Source organism: Notamacropus eugenii, chromosome 6 (assembly GCF_028372415.1).
Source record: "Notamacropus eugenii isolate mMacEug1 chromosome 6, mMacEug1.pri_v2, whole genome shotgun sequence".
Classification (NCBI taxonomy): domain Eukaryota; kingdom Metazoa; phylum Chordata; class Mammalia; order Diprotodontia; family Macropodidae; genus Notamacropus; species Notamacropus eugenii.
Genome location: NC_092877.1, coordinates 184,039,966 through 184,063,117, shown reverse-complemented (window position 1 = coordinate 184,063,117; position 23,152 = coordinate 184,039,966). Strand labels below are relative to the sequence as shown.

The window sequence follows — 23,152 nt, the reverse complement described above, 5'->3', positions numbered from 1 at the left end:
CATTTCTTTGTGTTCCTATGGACCATCAGTAAAAGATCCCTAAATATTTTATATACCTCAGCTAAACATAGCTAGTAGAACCAAACCAGGAAAACAGCAGAATTCCAGAGACAGAACCTTTTATATTTACAAATGACAACTTGTTTGTTTTAGGTAATATACACAAAAGGTTAAAAAAGACATTTCACATGTCACAATAATGACAAATGTAATAAATAGCATGATTCTTACCTACATAAGTAAAATGAGGCATAGGTTGTACAGAGCTAATCCAAAGACCCAGACATAAAAACTCACATAGTCTGATTTTTCGTATCTATTTACCTAAAGAAAATAAAATAATGCTTATATGATCATAGATTAGAGCTAGAAGAGACCTTCAAGGACATCTAGTCCAATACTTTTATTTTATAAAAAAGGAAACCAAGACATAGAAAGCTTAGTAATTTGCCCAGGAAAGGCAGGATTAGAACGCAGGTCCTCTATAAATCTAGCTTCCAAGTCTGCGCTATATTATTCTGTGACTCTGAGAGTCTGGATATTTCCAGAGTCTCTTACTGCAGAAAGATAAGGACGTTCAATTATGTGATTAGTAATCGACAGAGTCTATAACATACAAGTTACCACACACAAGTATATTCTCATTCAAATGAATGAGATGTTATGCAATTTGTCATGAAGATATATAAATTAAGTTGTTCTACCCCAAGGATATCACTTCTTAAAGTTCTGTTTCCAAAGGGTTGGGGGAAATTTTGCTATAGTCTTTCTTTTTCTTTCCTTTGTAGGACAAGGCATTGGGATATTCAGTCAACAACATCTTCCAGTAACAGGAAACGTCATCCACCTTCAAGTGGTTGATTACAAATTGTCTCCCTCTGTCAGCAATCTCTTTGGATAGATCGTCATTTTTCTTCACAAACTGTAGGAGCTCCCTGACATTCGAGAGGTATGTATTGACTGGGAAGTAGTGAACCAATAAGTTGAGCTGTGCATAAAAGAATTCTTTCCATTCCTCACCTAGACGAAAGACTAGCAAGCCTCACAGGAAGAAGTGTTTGAACCGAAAACTTGAAGTTACACTCTTAAAATTAAACACATAATTTTCACTTACAGTGATCCACCAGTGGGACTTCCTTGGCAGGTGGTTTTCCAAGAGTATCTTTCTCAGATTTCCAGGTATAATTGTTAGTGGATTCTGCATGAACAAGACTTGGATTTTCCCGATATAAAAGAATTATGCTATCTTGCTCTGAACTTGTCCTAGATCCTCTGAAGTATCCTCTGGATAGTTTTTTTCCCCATTCCTACTTTTGTGCAGATCATGCAATATCTTCTCTTAGAAGATCCCATCATCTGAGACCCATAGGATAAATTGGCCAAATAGTGGGTTCCCCTTCCCAAAATGTCCATGAAGGGTACATGATATTGTGGTACTCAGAGTTCTTACCAAAGGAGAAGAATGGAACAATGGATTACAGCCACTTTGGAACCTGAGGATAATCCCCCACATTGATCACCTCTTCATGTCAGAAAGGTGGTCAATAACTTCCAAATAAAGTGTTGTACATGGCTGCATCTTGAAGGAAAGATGCAATCATGTTCTCTGTACAATTCATTCTTGATAACTTGATAATGTGTCCCCAGTTTCCAGCTAACCACATTAGCCATCACCTCTTTGGAGATGCCATCCAGGAAGGGGGCTAAATGTTTTTTGATGATGCTTTTCTTGCTTTTCTTGATTCTTGTGTTAGAAAGTCAAATTTTCTATTCAGATCTGGTCTTTTCATCAAGAATGCTTAAAGTTCTCTATTTCAGCGTATGACCATTTTTCCCCTGAAGTAATACATTCAGTTTTGCTGGGTAGGTGATTCTTGGTTTTCATTCTAGTTCCTTTGACTTCTGGAATATCATATTCCAAGCCCATTGATTCCTTAATGTAGAAGCTGTTAGATCTTGTGTTATCCTGACTGTATTTCCATAATACTCAAATTGTTTCTTCCTAGCTTCTTGAAATATTTTCTTCTTGACCAGGGAATTCTGAAATTTGGCTACCATATTCCTAGGAGTTTCTCTTTTTGGATCTCTTTCAAGAGGTGATTGGTGGATTCTTTTGATATTTATTTTACCCTCGCATTCTAGAATATCAGGGTAGTTTTACTTGATAATTTCATGAAAGTTGATGTCTAGTCTCTTTTTTGATCGTGGCTTTCAGACAGTCCCATAATTTTTAAATTTTCCCTCCTTGATGAATTTTCCAAGTGGGTTGTTTTTCCAATGAGATGTCCCACATTATCTTCTATTTTTTCATTCTCTTGATTTTGTTTTGTAATTTCTTGGTCTGTCATAAAGTTGTTAACTTCCAACTGCTCCATTCTAGTTTTTATAAAGCTATCTTGTTCAGTGAGCTTTTGAACCTCCTTTTCCATTTGGCTAATTTTGCTTTGTATACCATTCTTCTCCTCACTAGCTTTTTGGACCTCTTTTGCCAATTGAGTTAGCCTATATTAAAGGTGATATTTTCTTCAGTATTTTTTGTATCTCCTTTATCAAGCTGTTGACTCGCTTTTCATGATTTTCTTTCATTGCTCTCATTTTTCTGCTCAACTTTTCCTCCACCTCTCTTACTTGAATTTCAAAATCGTTTTTTACCTCTTCCATGGCCGGAGACAATTGCATATTTATGTTGGAAGTTTTGGATGCAGAAGCCTTGACTTTTAGGTCTTTCTCTGATAATATGTATTATTCTTCATCATCTGAAAGGATGGAAGAAAATACCTGTTAATCAAGAAAGTAGTCTTCTATATTCTTACTTCTTTTTACATTTTGGGGGCATTTTCCCAGTCAATTACTTGACTTTTGAATCCATTGTCAAGAGGAGGGTATACTCTGTCGACCTGTAAATTCTCAGTTTCTCCAAGGTGGCACAATCAAGGGAAAGGAGTTGACTCCTCTCATGGCCTGTGCTCTTGTCTGGGAGTAACCACAAGCACTCTATTCTGGCCAGAATCTGACAGTAAGGTTCCTCTCCAGAGGCAACCCCAGCTCCACCACGAGTACTCTTCCTCATCCCAGGAGAACCATTCAGGGCTGAGACCTGGATAAGCAGCTCAATTTCCCCAGGGGCTTCAGGTGGAGTGCTTGAAAAATAGACGCTGCTGCTGAACTGGCTGTTGCTATTGGGCCCAGACCATGTTCTCTTTTCATCCAGGTTAAAGAACTTCCTCACTGACTTTTGAAGCTGTCTTCGGCGTTTGTGGGTTAAGCAATCTTAGAGATGCAGTTTCTTCTGTGAATTCTGCCCCCTGAGGCCTGCTCTGGTCCTATTTGTAGCAAGCCACATGGCCAAGGCTGGGCTTGGTTCCATGTGCTGTGCTCTGCTCCACATCTGGCGCAACAGATCTTTCCTGTTGCTCTTCCGGGCTACCTTGGCCTGGAAATCTCTTTCAGTCTGTCGATTGGGGCTTCTGCTGCTCTAGTATTTGTTTAGAGTCGTTTTTTACAGGTAGTTTATGGGTGATGAGAGGGAGTTTTTACATGGTCATCCTTCTACTCTGCCACTTTGGCTCTCACCCTGAAAATAATTTCTTTGAAAAACCAAATTGGAATGGAACAAGTGAAAGCTAATGACTTTATATAAAGTCGAGAAACAATAAACCAAATCCAAAAGAATGAAATAAAACATGAAATATGTTTTATATATATATACATATATATACATATATTATGAAATATAATGTGCAATATCTCATTGGTAAAACAACTCACTTGGAAATCAGATCTAGGAGAGATAATCTAAGATTATTGAATTACTTGGAAGACTATATATGTATAGTCTAGATGTTATCTTTCAAGACATTATTAAGAAAAATTCATTGACATTCTAGAACTAGAAAGTAAAACAGAAATTGAAAAAATCTACTGATGGCCTCATGAAAGAGAGCCCAAAATGAAAACTCCCTGGAATATTATATCCAATTTCAGGGTTCCCATGTCAAGGTGAATAATATTTCAAGCAGCCAGAAAGAAACAATTAAGGTATAGAGTGACCGCCACCAAAATATCACAAGATTTACCAGCTTCTGTATTAAATGATCAGAGGTCTTGGAATATTATATTCTGGAGAGCAAAAGATCTAGTATCAATAGAAACAGTCATCTGCACAGCCAAAAAGACTATAATGCTTCAGGAGAAAAAAAAAGACATTCAGTGAGATATAGTCCTTTCAAGCATTCTTTATAAAAATACCAAACTATATAGAAAATTTCATGAAAATATTGAAAATATTGTATTGAAAAGACACAAAATTCAAGAGAAGCCCAAAAAGACAAACTAGAAAGGGAAACCATAAGCGACTTACTAAGGCTAAACTGATTACATTCTTATACGGGAAAATGATTCTAGCTACTCATAAAAACTTTCTCACTATTAATGCAGGTAGAAGAAATCTATAGAGATAGAGGATTCAGGTATGAACTGAACATGAAAGTTTCATATCTAAAAAAATAAAATTAAAGGATGAGAAATAAGATTGCATTGGAGGAAAGGCAAAAGGAGAGGTAAAATACGGTAAATTTTGTCACATAAAAGAGACAAGGAAAAAGCTTTTACCCTGCACAGGAAGAGAGGGGATTAAGGAGTAGTGAGTGTACCTTATTCTCATCAGAACTGGCATAAAGTGGGAATAACTAACACACTAAGTTGGGTATAGACATCTCTTTTATCCTACAGAAAAGCAGGGGGGGAAGGGAATAAAAAATCAAAGTGGGGGGAAGTTCATAGAAGGAAGGTCAAATTAGGGAAGGAGGTAGTGAGAATAAAAACACTTTGAGGAGGGGGCAAGTGAAAAGAGAGAGAAAGAATAGACCAAACAGGTGCAGTGAATAGGATGGAGGAAAATAAATAATAATAAATGTGAAAAAATGATTGTAGCAAGTTTCTTTGAGAAGTGTTTCATTTCTCACACATATAGAAACCTGAGTCACAATTACAAAGGATAAGTCATATGCCAATTAATGAAAAATCAAAAGTTATTAGCAATTTTGAGATGAAGTAATCAAAGCTCTTGATAACCATAAGAAAAAGTGCTTTGACTCACTACTGATTGGAGACAGGCAATCATGTGTGTGTGATACATGAGTATATATAGGCAAACATAAATGCATATACATCTATATCAATCTACATACGCTTATCTATGTATCTATCTTTCTTTCTATATTTTCTTTCTGCCTACATTTTATTTGCTTTTGTTTCCAAATCACCGACACCCTTAAATCTATCCATGGACCCCTACCTAAAGAACCAATAATGCACTAGGGTAGCACTTCTTCCACAGTGCCTCGCAACCCCATATGGGGTCACATAATTTAATGTAAGGGTAATGAAAAATTTGGCAACAGTGAAAGACTCCTGAACTTGCAACTACCAAAAATTAATTGAAAATCAAATATGTAGTGAAATCGAGTTGTTCCTGAAAGTACTTGCCCATGTTACATCATGTGACTTCATTGAAACCTTGTTTCTGCACACACAAAATAGACCCTTTGCATCTTGTATTGTCATACCATGCGACACCAACAGATACTACTAGAACACCTCAGATTTGAGATTATTGTATGTTATGATTTGCTGTATTTATACACATACAAACTTTTCTGCTCTTACAGAAATATAATAGTTTAATTATGGAAAAAACCGAATATTTTCCTTTCCTCATAATATTTCCATTCCTCATCATGTATCAAAATAGTATTTCTTTGGATTGTATTGTGTTGAAATGATTGATTTTAAAAATTGTTTTTATCTCCTTTTACAGAAACATAAGTGTTTAATTGTAGCAAGGAAAGCCAAAAGCCCTTTTATAATATTTCTGCACCATGACCATTGTATGCAAACATTAGATTTTTTTAAAAAAATAAGCACAAAATATTATTTCACACACTAAAGCTAGTAATGAGTTTAGAAATTATTAACAATATTTATTTATATTTCAGGAAAAATATGTTATGGTTATGTGTTAAGTGTCTAAAGTTATAGAGAAGAAACAAACATGCTGATGACAATGTGTCAAAATTTTCATTACCAGGTTGTATTTCACCTAAATTGACAAGAAAAAGAGAATATGTCAAATCATTTTTGCAATATGGATTTTCTTCTAATAATCAATATGTATGGTGTGGAAAAACTAATGATGATGGTGTGTAAAAAAACCTGTTTTCTTAATAAATAATGAAGTTTTGTCTGCAAAGTAAATGAAATCAGCCAAACTAAAGTGGCATTTTAATACCAAGCATGCAGCATACCGCAATAAAGCAAAGGCATATTTTGAAAGATTTAAAAAAATTCAAATAAAAAAACCAATGAATCAAGGAATTTGTTACTGTCAATGAAAACTATTTACCTGAATCTTATAAAATTTCTTTTTTAATTGTAAAACCTAAAAAGCCCTACACAATAAAGATAATGGCAAAATGATCTAAGTTAATTACATGAATTTTAAAGGACACAGAAGATTTGGCCTATAAGTTCAAGAATAAAATTTGAATCATTAATAAATACACACAGTCTCTCTTCTTAGAAATGAGAGTTAAAGATGTGTGTTTTTAAGTTTGTATGCACACAAGTACATGTAAATGTATGTGTGTGCTTGTTTTGACAAATCATTAAATTTAATGTGAAAAATCCTCTTTTGTCTCCCATCCCCCCCCCAAAAAAAGAAAACAAAACAAGAAGAGAAGCCTGAACTAGTAAAAGAAATGAGTATCTTTGTAGGCCTTTTTGAAATTTAATTTATGAATGGGTAAATAAAATATGTCTCAGGAATTTCAGCATTTTGAAATTCCTGAACAATTCAAACTTTATTTACAGTGGCCTTTTTTGAAGTGAACTATCAAAACTTATCTTATATCATCATATTCAGATGATGATATATACCTTCTAAAAGTGAACATTTTTAAAAGGTTTAATCAATAAATCAATCAGGGACCTAAAATAACTGGTGAGGCTGATGGATTTTTTTTCCATTTATCATTCCTGGGAAATTATTTGGAAACTTTCTTTTATTTTTAGTGCTCTGACACTGTATTCACTTCGGAAATAAATTCATCTTAACTTTTTCTACACAAAGATATGATGTTTCTTGCTAATAACTAAGCTTAAAACCCACATATCCATTTCTTTCGTTGGTTCCACGTTTCCCAGGTCCTTAGATTTTTGTTAAGGTGACTTTTAAAAGAATTTAGTGATGATAGAAAGAGAAAAAGAGACTTACATGAGACAACAATAAAAATAATTTGAAAGTATTCCCTATAGTTATAGAATGTTAATAATTGGTTGTATCATTAAACGCCTAGTGTGGGAAATAATAATTGTGCTGTACTTTGTAGCTGAAGAAAGGCAGATATGTAATTAAAAAGCAATGAGGAGGCAACACATTTCAGATGTAATGAAACATCTATACAAAAATACAGAAACGGGAGAGGAAATGTTATATAAAGGGATAAGCCAGCAGTCAGCTTGCCTAGAACGTAGAGTGAATGAAGAAGTGTAACTCAAAATACAGTTGGAAAGGTACATGAGAATTTGAATATTGTAATAATAGGCAAACATATGCAAAGTGCTTTAAGGTTCATAAAATACTTTACATGTCATTTTCCATTTGTGCCTCACGTTTACCCTGTGAGTTAGTTGCTATTATTTCAATTTTACAAATAAAAAAATGAGGAAATCAAAAGTTAACAGACTTATGGGTAACACATCTATTAAGAGTCTAAGCCAGTATTCAAACTCATGTCTTTCTGAATCCCAGTACAACAGATTAATTATCATGCTACCTATTTCTAGATTATACAGAACTTTAAAAATCAGTCCAAGGAGGTGGCTACAAAACATTAAAATTTCAAAAAGGTTATGTATTTAGTGACAATACCTTGTTTTTAATTTTATACTGAGCTGGAATCCTAGTGGGAAGATATGTCTCTTTTACCCTCTCAATTATGTAAACAAAGGGCACTCAAATGTTGACAAATTAACAAGCAATGGATGAGGAAAAATGGAGAAACCAAGGGGGAATTAAAGGAACCAGTCAAAAGATTGTTTTACGTATAGTGATAACTGAATACCAATCCTCAAATTCGTTACTCTTGCCTCTACTGCTTTTATACTCCTTGTATTATCTATCAGTATCAGTAAGCCCCCTCTCCCCCCAACAGACACGGGCGGGGGTAGGGGGGCTGCTATCACAGATTCTTAGATCTGCATTTACAAAAGGAAAGGCAACTTTTGAGGGTTCAACAATCGCTTTAATTACATTCGACATACAGGGACCAACAGACAGGATTCCAATTGTCTGAACATTACACACATGCCTGCATGGTTACCAGATATGGAAGCACCAATATATGGGTTTCAAATCCAGTTTCTTAGAGGCTTCCCAGAGCCTCATCTGGCACACAAACCTTCTTCCAAAATTAAGCCCCAAAACAAAACCTCCCTCAGAGTGTATATACTGTTTTTAGAGCCAGAGGGATAGACCCCTCCTGATTTGTGCCTCATTAGCAATCAGGAAAAGGTGTGGGTCTTCATAAGAAACAAGTCTCCCTTAATGAAGCCTCCCTCAGTACCCCCACCTGAGGTCTATCAATGGGTGGGGAAGATTTTTAACTCCCATTACACAGTCCAGGAATGGCTCTGCTTTCTATAATTGTATATCTATCTATAAGTCCATATTTATAACAATGTCTTCAGTTACAGACATTGCTTATTGGAGTTATTCATACAGTAGTATTCCAAATAGCACCTCCCTCTCAGAGTGGTTTAAGATCAGGGAAGCTTTTAGGGTGGAAAATAGATAAAGAAAGATGGGAACTTTCGTCCAAGGAGGGGAAAAAAGGGAGAGTTAATCAAAAGTATAATGCTCACTAGGGCTGTTAAATATAGCACCAGAGAAAACAAGAAGTCAGTAGTAGTGAGTACAAGGTGGAACATATCTAAAAGGTGCAACAGGTGCAAGAACTTCTAGAAATACACAATCTCTCTCTCTCTCTCTCTCTCTCTCTCTCTCTGTCTGACACATACGCACACATGCACACACATGTTTCCTGGGAATCGTTCCACAGCTTTTCCATGATTCCATAGTCAATTGAAGGGAAAGAAGTTATTCCTGGGATTTGTTTTCTCCCTGCCTCCTTTGAAGTATCTTCCTGGTTATCAAATGGCATAACTAATCCCACCAATGTTGGAGTCTGAATTCATCTGTCTTGGTAGATTTCTGAAGAACACAAGATGTTATAATTTGCTATGATAACCAGAACCAGATATATTTCCAAATAGAAATGAAGAAGCTAAGTGTCACTGTTGTTGCATATCTTTTGTTTGTTAGGTGACTATAATTCTCCTTTTGTTAACTGTTTAATGATCCATGTGCTTGCCTGATTTTGCCCATAATTGAACTTGAACAAAATACTGGTGTTAAGTCTACTCCAACAATGAAAAATATATATAAAAGAAAAACCTATGAGACTTCACCTCACTTAATTGTTTTGGGACTTGGTGTCTTCATTTGGAAAGCGCAGGAGTGGAAGCTGATGACCTCTTTCATCCCTTACTGTTTTAATTTTGTGATCCTCTAAATTAGCAACAATAAAAATATGAACAATGTTGGAGAGATGTGGGAAGACTTGTATATTAATATACAGAGGGTTTGGGAACTGTGAATTGTCCAGACTACTCTAGAAATCATCTTGGAATTAAGCAAGAAAAATGACAGAAGAATCTGTCCCTTTTGACCAAGTGATACTACTATTAAGCTTATACTCCCAGAAAGTAAAAGACACAAAATAAAGATTCCATGTATAGTAAGATATCCATAGCAGCATTCTTTATGGTATCAAAAATGATGGAAAAATAATTCATAACTATCAACCAGGTGATGAGTTTTTAAAAAGAAATTATGTAATGGGAAGATAATAAACTATTATTTTGCAACATGGAAAGATGAATATGAATAATTCAGAGAAACATGAGATTCCAATATAACTGTATTTAGAACAACCTTAACAAACAATATATTAATTATTTCAATGATGTATATAAAAATTATCACTAAAAGGAAATAGAATACTGAAGAAATTTTTTAAAAAGTCAAAATGAAGGTGTTCTCCTCCTTCTATTTCTTCAGATCTTCCTATTCCTCCTATTTCTTTTTCCCCAAAACATAATATATGTTCATCTTCTCACAAAGCAAAAAAAAAAAAAAAAAAAGAGCCATAGAGTTAATTTGTGGATCTCAAAAGAAATTTTCTTGGTTCCTGCTCCAAGTTCCTCGTATACAAAGTGCCATTTTTTGCTTGAGCTATATTCTATTTCTTTAGTTAATTAATTTAAATATATACTTTTAAATGCCAACCATTTTGAACTAAATAATTCAATAAATATTCATGACTTTTCGCCTATATATTAGAGGTTGGTATTAAAAAGACAAAAATAAAATGGTATCTGATTTTATTGAGCTTATATCCTATAAGAGTGATATAACATACATAAATAACTCCCCTCTTTCACAATATTCTATTTCTGTCCAACACATCATCATCCTTCCTAGGTCTCAAGCTTGTAGTCAGCTTTATTTTAGAACCCTCACTCTCTTTCAGTCCACATATCTAATCAATTTACAAATTTTGCTGTTTCTACTTTCACAGAATCTTTATAATTTGACCCATTCTCTTAACTCACACATTTGCCAAATTAGTTCAGGCCTTTGTCACCTCTTCCATTGATCATTCTAACAGACCCATAATTGATCTCACTATACTCCATACTGTGCCTATGAAAAAAACAGTTGATTATAAATGTTTAATTAATTCACATTGTTAGCAGCTTCTTAATAACTTTCATAAGTCTAGACAATAAAAAACATAATCAATTTCTGTTTTGTATTTTGTGCCTAGGTATAAATGTTTATCCTTAAAACTTAGCAATCATCTCTTTCTTTTTTTCTTTAGGTAATTTAAATTTAGTTCTCAACATTCACTTCCATAAGCTTTTGAGTTTTAAATTTTCTCTACCTTCTTCCCCTCCCCAAGATTGTGTGCAGTTTGATAAATAGTTTATATGTACATATTTTCATATTTGTTGTGCTTTAAAAAAGATTTGGAATGAATGAGAGACATCATGAGAAATTATAAAAAGCAAAACAGAGAGAGAGAGAGAGAATACTGCTTTGATGCTTTGATCTGCATTCAGACTCCACAGATCTTTCTCTGAATATGGAGAGCATTTTCCATCATGAGACCTTTAGAGTGGTTTTAGATCATTGCAATGCTGAGTAGATCTGAGTCTATCAAAGTTAGTCATCACCCAATGTGGCTGCTACTGTATACAGTGTTCTCTTGTTTCTGCTCACTTCACTAAGAATTAGTTCATATATGTCTTTCCAGGTTTTTCTGAAATCCACTTGCCAATCATTTCTTATAGCACAATAGTATATGCCACAACTTATTCAGCCATTCGTCAACTGATGTACATCTACTTACTTTCCAATTTTTTGCTACCACCGAAAGGGCTGTTATAAATATTTTTGTATATGTGAGTTCTTTTCCCATTTGTATGATTTCTTTGGGATACAGACCTAGAAGTGGTACTGCTGGATCAAAGGATATATACATTTTTATAGACCTTTGGCATAGTTCTAACTTGCTCTTCAGAATGGTGGAATCAATTCCAGAAACAATTCGTTAGTGTACCGATTTTCCCAAATCTTTCACAACATTTAAAATCTTTCTGTTTGTCATTTTAGAAAATCTGATTGGGATGATGTGGTATGCTAGGGACCTTTTGATTTGCATTTTCCTAATCAATAGAGATTTAGAGCATTTTTTCCCACATGATTAGAGATAGGTTTAATTTCTTCCTCTGAAAATTGCTGGCTCATATCCTTTGCCCATTTATCAATTGGGGAATGACTTGGATTCTCATAAATTTGACTGAGTTCTCTTTATATATTAGAAATGAGGCCTTCATCAGAGACACTGGTTGTAAAAATTCTTTCCCAATTTTCTTTTTCCCTTCTAATATTGGTTGCAATAGCTGTGATTGTGCAAAACTTTTTTAATTAAATGTAATCAGAATTATTCATTTCACATTTCATGATGTTATCCATATTTTGTTTGTTCATAAATTCTTCCATTCACCATAGATATGACAGGTGAACTATTTGTTGCTTGCCCAGTTGCTTTATAGTAGCAGTCTATACATCGAAATCATGTTGGTATTTGATTATTTTGGTATATGGTGTAAGATCTTGGTCTATGCCCAATTTCTACCACGCTATTTTCCAGTTTCCCCAGGAGATTTTTGTCAAATAGTGAGTTCTTGTCCCAGAAGCTGGGGTTTCTAGGTTTGTCACATAGTAGATTATTATAGTCATTGACGACTATGTCCTGTGCTTCTAACCATTTCTAGTAACCTGACGCTTTATTTTGTAGCCAGTACCAAGTAGTTTTGCTGATTGTTGTTTTATAATGCAATTGAAGATCTGCTATGAGTAAGCTGACGTCCCTAGTATTTCTGTTCATTGATTCCCTTGCTATTCTAGAACTTTTGTTCTTCTACATGAATTTTGTTATTATTTTTTCTAGCTCTATAAAACATTTTTGGTAGTTTGATTGGTACGGCACTGAATAAGTAGATTAATTAAGGCAAAATTATCATTTTTATTATATTAACTGAGCATGCCCATGAGCAACTGGTGTTTCTCCAATTATTTCAATATAACTTTATCTGTGTGAAAAGTGTTTTGTAATTATGTTTATATGGTGCCCATGTTTGCTTTGGCAGATAAACTCCCAAATTCTTTATAATGTAAACAGTAACTTTAAATGGAATTTCTCTTTCTATCTCCTGTTCTTGGGCTTTGTTTGCACTTATAGAAATGCAGATTATAAGTGTGGGTTTATGTCCTGTAACTTTGCAGAGGTTACTTTCTAATTTTTTCATGTAGTTTCTGTTTTGCTTCCTTCTCTATGATTCTCTAAGTAAATCATCATATCATCTGCAAAGATTGCTAGCTTAGTTTCTTCTTTGCCTATTCTAATTTCTCTACTTCCTTTTCTTCTGCTATTGCTAAAGATAATATTTCTTCTACCATACTGTTTAATATTGGTGATAATGGATATTTTTCCTCATCCCCAAATTTATTGGAAGTGCTTCTAGCTTCCTGATGGTTTAGGTGGATGCTGTTTATCATTTTAAATAAGGCTCCATTCATTCCTATGCTCTCCAGTATTTTGAATAGGAATGAGTGTTATATTTTGTCAAAAACTTTTTCTGAATCTATTGAGATAAACCTATGGCTTCTCTTAGTTTTATTATTGATATAATAAATTATGCTCATAGTTTTCCTAATATTGAACCAGTGCTTTATTCCTGGTTTAATTCCTACCTGATAACAGCGTATTATTCCCATGAATATTGTAATATTTTTGCTAGTGTTTTATTTAGTTTTTTGGCATCTATATCCATTATGGAATTTGGACCATAACATTTTTTCTATTTTTTTTTTTTTACTGTTCTTGGTTTAGATATCACTAATACATTTGAATCATAAAAGAGTTTGATGGAACTCTTTTTATGCACATTTTCCCAAATAGTCCATATAGTATTGAAATTAATTGTTCTTCAGATGTTTGCTAGAATTCACTTGGAAATTCATTTGGCCATGGAGATTATTTTCCCAGGGAGTTCATTTACTGTTTGTTTCTTTTGTTTTTCTGAGATTGGGTTATTTAACTATTCCATTTTCTCTTCTATTAACCTGGGCAATTAATAATTTTTGGTAAATATTCATCCATTCCACTAAGATTTTCAAATTTGTGGTCATAAAATTGGGCAAAATAGTTTCTACTTACTGAGTTCATTTCCTCTTCTCTGGTGGTGAATTCACTTTTCATTTTTGATACTAGTAATTTAGTTCTATTCTTTCTTTTTTTTAAATCAAATGAACCAAAGATTTATCTAAAGCTCTTAGTTCAATTTGTTATTTACATAGTATTCTTAATTTCAATTTTATTAATCTCTCCTTTGGTTTTCATAACTTACAGTTTGATATTTAGTTGGGGATTTTTGTTGTCTTCTTTTTCTAGCTTTTAAAGTTACATGGCTAATTCATCGATATCCTCTTTCTCAATTTTATTCATGTAAGCATTTAGAGATATAAAACTTCCCCTAAGAATCACTTTAATTGAATCCCAAAAGTTTTGGTATGTTGCCTCATTATTGTTGTCCTCTTGGAAGTTATTGATTCTTTCTATGAGTTGTTGTTTGATCCACGAATTCTTTAGGATTAGATTATTTAGTTTCCAATTAATTTTAATTCTATCTTTCCATGGCTTTTTATTATATATAATTTGTATTGCACCATGATCTCAAAGCATTTAGCATTTAAAACTTCTGCCTTTCTGCATTCGATTATGAGGGTTTAATGCCCCAGTATATGGTCACTTTTTGTTTATGTTCTATGTGCCACTGAGAAAAAAAAAAAAAAAGGTAAATTCTTCCTATGCCCATTCTTTCTCCATAGGTCTCATATATAACTTTTGAAATCTTTAATGGATTGTATTCTTAAGTTAGCTTTGTGCTTTCTTTTCCATTTGGGCAATTGTACTTTTTAAGGAGTTGTTGTCTTCAGTGCATGTTTTTTTTTCCCATTTTATCAATTATAGTTTTAAAGGAGTTGTTCATTTTTTTCTATTTATTATTTGACTTTTGAAATCTTTATTGATGTGTTCCAGGAAGACTTTTGGGGCTTGAGACCTGTATGAGTTCTCAGATGTGGGCATAATGACAATGCTATCCTCTTCTGAATTTGTATTTTAATCTTCCTTGTCCCCATAGTAAGAATCATTGGTCTTTGTTTTGCCATATTGCTTCTCGCTCAGGTTGTTTGACATTTTTTCTGACATTGAAGGTTTATTTCTGTTTCTGGGGGGCAATGGACACTGTCCCAGTCTTCTTATGATGGGGGCTAGCAGCCTGTTCACTGGTTTTGTGTGGGATCCCATGTTCTGACAGCTGGAAGCTGATCTAGTGTGTAATACCTGTTTAAATAATAAAGATAGTGGTAGCTAGTGTGTTGTGAGGCCAGGTGGGATTTTTTGTGTTTGCCCAGGTTTGTACTGAAGGTGGTGGATTGAATTGTGGAAGTGGGGTGGTCAAACTGTTGGAGGTTGCCTCTATTTTGGAATCAGTGCTAGAGCTGAGGTAGGCTCAGCCACTGGTGGAGGTAAGTCTTCTGCACAAGTGATCACTCTCAGTGCTGCTGTCTGTTGGTTCCCCTGGCTGTGTAAAGGCAAATGGGGGTCGTAGCATTTGCATGTGCCACCTCAACCACCCTGGAGCTCAAAATCACCAACCAGTTTGCTTAGTTGAAACTTGCTGCTGCCTTTCTGGAATGTCTCTGATCTTGTATTACTCCGTTCCTCCAGAGCAAGAGGAACCTTTCCTGGTAATGTCCCAAAACACATGAGCGAAAAACCTCCTGCACCCTGACTTTCTGCTCATTTCACTGCTCCAGGATGTTTCCTGGAACAATATTTTCTGGGTTTCTCAATATGTATAAAAGAGAATGAGAGCTACTTACTGCTTCCTCTGTCATCTTGGCTCCCAGACAACCCCAATCATCGCTTTCAAGACAATACAAAATGACTCCAACTCACCTCTAAATCCATCCAAACTAATTGATAATTATTTTGTACATAGTCATATATATATATACACACACATATATATAGTCACATCGATTTCGATATTTATATCTATATCTATCTACAATAATTTTACACTTATGTTGTTTATATTTTTATATCTATCTCTTCCATTAGAATATAAATACACTGGAAAAGTACTGTTTTTTTTTCATTTCTTGTGTTTTTAATCTTCACGTATACCATATCATTTGGTGCAGCAATGCTTTATAAAAATAAAAAGACTGATATTAGATTACTTAGCTTGCATAATAGCTCTAATAACTGGGGAAAGTAGAAATCAGGAATGGTTATATGTATAAAATATTCTGCCTTTTGAATTTCAAAGAAAGCTAGAGATTAAAAGAGGTAAAGATGAGTGGAAGTGTACTGTAGGCATTAGAAACAAAAATAAAAACAGAGTCTTAAATTCTATGAAGACTGAGCAAATAAGCCTGTATTTAGCAGATAATTATTGACTTTGAAAATAGCAGTTTCATGAAAGTTGGAGGGTCAGAAGCCAGATTGTGTTGTATTGCAGAATGAGAGGCAGGGAAACAGAGAAAATATGAAGAGCTCTTTCAAGAAGTTGGATGTTGAACAGATAAAGAAAAGAGACTTTTGAGAGGAAAGAAGAAGGTTGTTTGCAGAGTGAAGTGATTTCTTTTTAAGAAAGGAAAAATAATGACCATATTTCCAAAGGAAAAGTCTTTTGGAAAAGAAAATGTGGTTAGTAGAGCAAAGACGGCAGAGTAGAAAGACACATCTACTCTAGCTCTTCCCCCAAAATCCATAAAATATCTGTAAAAATGACTCTAAGCAAGTTGTAAAGCAGCATAAGCCACAAAACAACAGAGTGAAAGAGATTTCCAACACAAGGTAGCCTGGAAGGCCAACAAGAAAGGTTTATCGCACAGGGCATAGAGCAGAGCACAACCCAAAGAGCCCAGTTGAGCCTTAGCTACTTGGTACTGGAAGAAACAGGACAAGAATAGGCCTTCGGGGTTGAATTCCCAACAGAAGCTGCAGTACTGAGATTCCTAAACCCACAAACACCAAAGACAGCTTAGTAGATCAATGTGAAAGCTCTTTCACCTAGGTGAAAAGGGAGCAGGGTCCTCCCCTAGCCCTGGGGCCAGGATACAGTGGCAGCAGCAGCATGAGTTTTTGGAGTCCTCTGTTTAAAGTACTTGGGGGAATTAAGCAGCTGATTTGGGTCTCAGCTCTCTGAGTGCCAACCCCGGGGTAAGGAAGAGTGCTTACTGGCTAGGTGGAGGCTCTGGAAAGGGAATTCTAATTGCAGATACTGAGCAGAAAAGCTTTGGTAGCTCCCAGACCAGAGTGCAGGGCAGGAGAGGAGTAAAACCCTCTCCCTTGATTGTGCCACTTTGGAGGAAGTGAGAACTTACACCTCAACAGAGTATACCCCTCACTTGACAAAGGATTCAGAAGTCAAGTAAGTGGCTGGGAAAATGCCCCCCAAAAGGGGGAAAAATAAGACTATATAAGGATACTTCCTTGGTGAACAAGCACTTTCTTCCATCCTTTCAGATGAGGAAGAACAATGCTTATCATCATAGGAAGACATAAAAGTCAAGGCTTCTGCATCCAAAACCTCCAAAATAAATATTCAATGATCTCAGGCCATGGAATAGCTCAAAAAAGATTTTGAAAATTAAGTAGGAGAGGTGGAGAAAAAATTGGGAAGAGAAATGAGAGCAATGCAGGAAAATGATGAAAAGCGAGTCAACAGCTTGCTAAAAAGAGACCCCCAAAATGCCGAAGAAATAATACCTTTAGAAATAAGTTAACTCAATTGGCAAAAGAGGTCCAAAAAGCCAATGAGGAGAACAATACTTTAAAAAGCAGAATTAGCCAAATGAAAAAGGAGTTCAAAAGCTCATTGAAGAAAATCGTTCTTTAAAAATTAGAAAGGAGCAGATAACAGCTAATGACTTTAAGAGAAACCAAGAAATTCCAAAACAAAAGCAGAAGAAAGAAAAAATGGAAGATAATGTAAAATATTTCATTGGAAAAACAACTGACCAGGAAAACAGATCCGAAAGAGACAATTTAAAAATTATGGGACTACCTGAAAACCATGATAAAAAAAAAAAAAAAAGCCTAAACATCACCTTTCATGAAATTATTAAGGAAAATTGCCCTGATGTTATAGAAGCAGAGGGCAAAATAAATATTGAAAAAATCCACTGAACACTTCCTGAAAAAGAACCAATAACAGAAACTCCTAGGAATATTGTAACCAAATTCCAGAGTTTCCAGGTCAAGGAGAAAATACTGTGAGGAGACGGAAAGAAGCAATTCGTGTACTGTGGAAATACTATCAGGATAACACAAAATCTAGTAGCTTCTACGTTAAGGATAGATAGGATTGATGCTTGATATTCCAGAATTTAAAGGAACTAGGATTAAAACCAAGAATAACCTACTCAGCAAAACTGAGTATAATACTTCAGGGGAAAAATGGTTACTGAAAGAAATAGAGGGCTTTCAAGAATTTTTGAGGAAGGTACCAGGGCTGAATGGAGAACCTGACTTTCAAACACAAGAATCAAAGCAGCATGGAAAGGCAAACAGGAAAGAAAAATCATAAGAAACTTACTGAAGTTGAACTGTTTACATACCTAAATGTAAAGATAACATTCGTAACTCTTGAAACTTTTCTCAGTATTTGGGTAGTTGGAGAGATTATACACACACATAGGCACATACATACATACATATATGTGTGTGTGTGTGTGTGTATACAGAGAGCACAGGGTGAGTTAAATAGGAAGGAATGATATCTAAAAATAAAATTAAAGTGTGAGAGGGGAATATGTTGGGAGGAGAAAAGAAGAAATGGAATGGGGCAAATTATCTCTCATAAAAGACACAAGGAAAAGCTTTTCCAGTAGAGGGAAAAGGGGGGATGTAAGAGGGAAAAATTGAAGCTCACTCTCATCATATTTGATTTAAAGGAGGAATAACAGGCACACTCAATTTGGTATAAAAATCTTTCTTACACTACAAGAAAGTATGGGAGTAGGGGATAAGTGGCGTAGGGCGAATGATGAAAGGGAAAGCAACTGGGAGGAGGGAGCAGTTAGAAGTAAACACTTTGGGGGAAGGAAAAGGTCAAAAGAGAGAATAGAATAAATGGGGGACAGGATAGGATGGAGGGAAGTATAGTTAGTCTTACACAACATGACTGTTAAGGAAGTCATTTGCAAAACTACACATATAGAGCCTATATTGAATTGCTTGCCTTCTCAGCTGGGATGGGTGGGGAGGGAGGAAGGGAGAGAAATTGGAACTCAAAGTTTTAGGAACAAATGTTCAGAATTATGTTTTGCATTGAACTGGGAAATAATACATACAGGTAATGGGGTATAGAAATTTGTCTTGCCCTACAAGACAAGAGATATGATGGACATAATGGAAAGGAGGAATGTGATAGAAGGGAGGACAGTTTGGGGTAAGGGATAATCAGAATGCACGATGTTTGGGGGGATGGGAGAGATGGGGAGAAAATTTGGAACTCAAAATGTTGTGGAAATGAAAGTCGAAAACTAAAAATAAATAAATAAATATTTAAAAAAATTAAAAATGTGGGAAGGGGAATATAATGAATAATTATTAATCACTTGCTCTGTTCCAGGCACTGTGTCAAACGCTTTACAAATGATATATCATTCTATATTTATAACACTAGTTTGGGGTAAGTGCAGATATAAAGTTAAAATTTCTAAAAATGAATAAATAAATGAAGAGATTAAAGTTCACAGTAGACATTGGAGGGGATATATTTAAGGACACCAACTGATGAAGTGTCTTTGCACAGGAGATCTGTTAACTGTTTCTCACAAAACAGAACAACAAAAAAAGAATGGACAGTAATTATGAAAAGTTTAGGGGTAGGGAATAGGGGAGAGAGGTCAATCATGGTGGATAAACCTGATTTTCTTTATAAAATAAAGTGCAAGGGAACAGGAAAAGTGCAATATAAAAGACTGATGGAAGAAATACTTTTATAATATCTATTAGCAGACATCATGCAAAAATGCAGTCAGGAAAGGATAAAATAATTACCATGTATCAGTGACAGCTCAGTTGCAATTAGGTACCATGCAACGTTGGTGTACTGGGTTAAAAAGTCATTAAAAAGGCATGAATAGGGGAAAAAAGGAAAATCAATATCTATATGCAAAACTGGTCAACCACAAGTACTGTATTCATACCAGAAGACCATCTCTTGGGGTCTCTTCTTTCTAAATAATATCTTTATAACCTCATTGTATACCACATGATCAATAAGTATCTTTTGGAAAAAGACTCCAAAAAACATTTACATATTCTCTCTCTCAGACAAACGCCCATTTAACCATGTAAGTATACATACATTTATATGTATATGTTAAATCTATTTTATCCATATTTTATTTATTTAGATGATAGAAATAAGAGAAAAAATGAATTCAGGTTGAATATTTTTCCAATTGTTTTGTAAACATTAAGTTTCGCATAAACTTCTCAAATTTTACAAATCTAAAATGAGATTTCTTGTCTTTTACCGAAAACCTAACTCTTCTTGTTGAGATCATCACCAGCCTTTCAGTCAACCACATTCTCAACCTCTAATTTATCCCTTGGTTTTCTCTCCCCCATACCTATGTAGTCAATTGATTGAAAAGTGTAATTCATACTATTTCTATAATACCATATATCCTTGACCTTCTCTTTTGTTCATGCCCACTATCATTGTTCAGACGCTAATTTCCCCTGCTTAGAGTATAGCAATAACAATTGACTCTAGAGTCATGAAACTTGGTTATACATCTAGCCTCTTCTTATTCATTATCTTGGGCAAACTACTTAATATTTTCTCCTCAATGTCTTCGTCTGTAAAATCAGTGGGTTGGGCAAGATCATTTATATCATCCCTTCCTGCTCTAGTTCTATGATCCTGTGAATGGCTCTACCATCTGTGACATATTGGAAGCATTCTTTATTAAAGTAATTTTCCTTAAGTCCAAGTAAATTACTTCCCAGCTCATTAAAATTCAAGAACTCTTTATTACTTCTACTATAAAATACAAACTCTGTTGGTAATTAAAGTCTTTCACAACCTTTTCCCACCTTACCTTTTTCAATATCATTTATACATGAGTTCCCTTCATGCACTCAATATATTCACTTTCTTACTTTTCCTTATGGATATCTTTATATGATTCTATTCTTGTGCCAAATCCCTATAATTTTCATGCATTCAGTTTCTACCTGTGTCTCTTCATATCCCTAGTTTTTGAAGATTCAACTCAATTTCAGTTCTTCCCATAGAACCTTTCTTCATCTCCTCTCCTCCCCATATACCACACTTTCTCTAAGTTCCATTACTCATGAAATTACTTTGCATTTATTGTGTGTGTGTTTATATTTCACAAAAGAAAGTAAGCTCCTTGATGGCAAATAATACTGCATTTTTAGTCATCAGCTCTTAGCGCAGGGTCATCACTTATTAAATATTTGTTGATTGACTGATTGTCTGATTAATATATTTAGGGTAATGATCAGCTGTAACACATGAATCATGCTTCCTCTGTGTGGTGAGTGTTGAGAAGCCATTTATCATGCAGATACACTGAAATTCTGATATGGGAACAGGGCTTGGGATAGAGAAGACTTTACTTCTTACGAAATGGGAGAAAGTGATATACAAGATGGTTGATACATGTTCTGATGCCAATTTAAAAATTGTTGGTCTACTTGAAAACCCTGATAAAAAAGAGTCTGGACATCATCTCCTAAGAAATTGTCAAGGAAAACTGCTCAGATGTTCTAGAATCAGACAGAAAAATGAAAATGGAAAGAATCCGTTGATCTGCTCCTGAAAGAGACCACCAAAGGAAAGCTCCTAGGAATGTTGTAGTCAAATTCCACAGTTCTTAGGCAAAAGAGAAAATATTACCAGCAGCCAGAAAGAAACAATTCAAGTATTGTAGAAACACGATGAGGATAACATAGCATTTAGAAGCTTCTACACTAAGGGATCAGAGGACTTGGAATATGATATTTCAGAGGTCAAAGGAGATAGGATTAAAACCAAGAATCACCTATCTAGCAAAACTGAATAATAATTCAGGGGGAAATGGAATATGAAATAGAGGACTGTCATACATTCTTGCTGAGAAGACCAGAGCTGAAGAAAAAATTTGCCCCTCAAATACAGGAATCAAGAGAAGTATGAAAAGTTAAACAAGAAAGAGAAGCCATGCATACATGTGTATAGATACATATATATGTATCTATACACATATATGTATACACATAATTACATACACAAATACATACACACAGAGGGCTCCGGATGAGCTAAATAGGAAGAGAAGATACCTATAACATAAAATTAAGTGCTGAGAGGAATGTACTGGGAGACAGAGAAAGGGAGAGGTAGAATGTACTTAGTCATCTCACATAAAATAGGCAAGAAAGAGCTTTTACAATGATGGGGAAGAGAGGAGGAGATGAGATTGAATAACCCACATTCAGTGTGTTCGGATATCTATGTTACCCTATTCTACAGCATGGGGGAAGGTGAATGGAGAGGGAGGATAATAGAAGGGATGAGAGAGTGGGGGAAGGGGTAATCAGAAGCAAGCACTCTTGTGAGGAGACAAGACAAGAGAGAAAATGAAATAAATGGAGGGCAGAACAGGATAGAGGGAAATGTGGTTAGTCTTTCGCAACATCATTATTATGGAAGTATTTTGCATGGTTACACATGTACGATCTATACTGAATTACTTGCTTTCTCAATGAGGGTGGATGGGGAGGGAGGAAAGGAGAGAATGTGCAACTTAAAGCTTTAAAAATGAATGTTAAGCATTGTTTTTGCATTCAATCGGGAAATAAGTGCAGGCAGTGGGGTATGGAAATCTATTTTCCCACCCAGGAAAATACAGGGGAGCAAGATGGGAAAAGTGCTGTGATAGAAGGGAGGGCAGATTGGTTGAGGTGCACACTATCCTGGGGTGTGGAATGGGGAGAGATGGGAATGAAATTTGAAATTCAAAATCTTGTGGAAGCAAATGTTGAAAACTAAAAAAAAAAATAAATTTTTTAAAGAAAAATAGTGAAACATAAAGTAAATTTTAAGATGGATTGAATGTCATGAATGAGAACTACTGAAGGCTTGTATATCCACATTATTTCTATGAATTACTTTTTTTAAGGGTACACTAAGAATGCTTATTGCTAAATGATGATAGATATGAACTAGCTTAGTATAATACTTTGTACACTTTTGGCTATCCATTGTGCTTAATTTTAAATTTACTAATGGACTTATGAATTTTTAAATCTCATTGATTTCTTAGAGTCTGTTTGTGCTGCAAAGAAATTTTAAAACTTCC

At 34.8% G+C, this 23,152-nt stretch overlaps 1 pseudogene; it reads right to left on the bottom strand.

Moving 5' to 3' along the window:
- Positions 1-721: 721 nt before the first annotated feature.
- Positions 722-15,521, bottom strand: LOC140512205 (protein O-glucosyltransferase 1 pseudogene; annotated as a pseudogene).
- Positions 15,522-23,152: the final 7,631 nt, after the last annotated feature.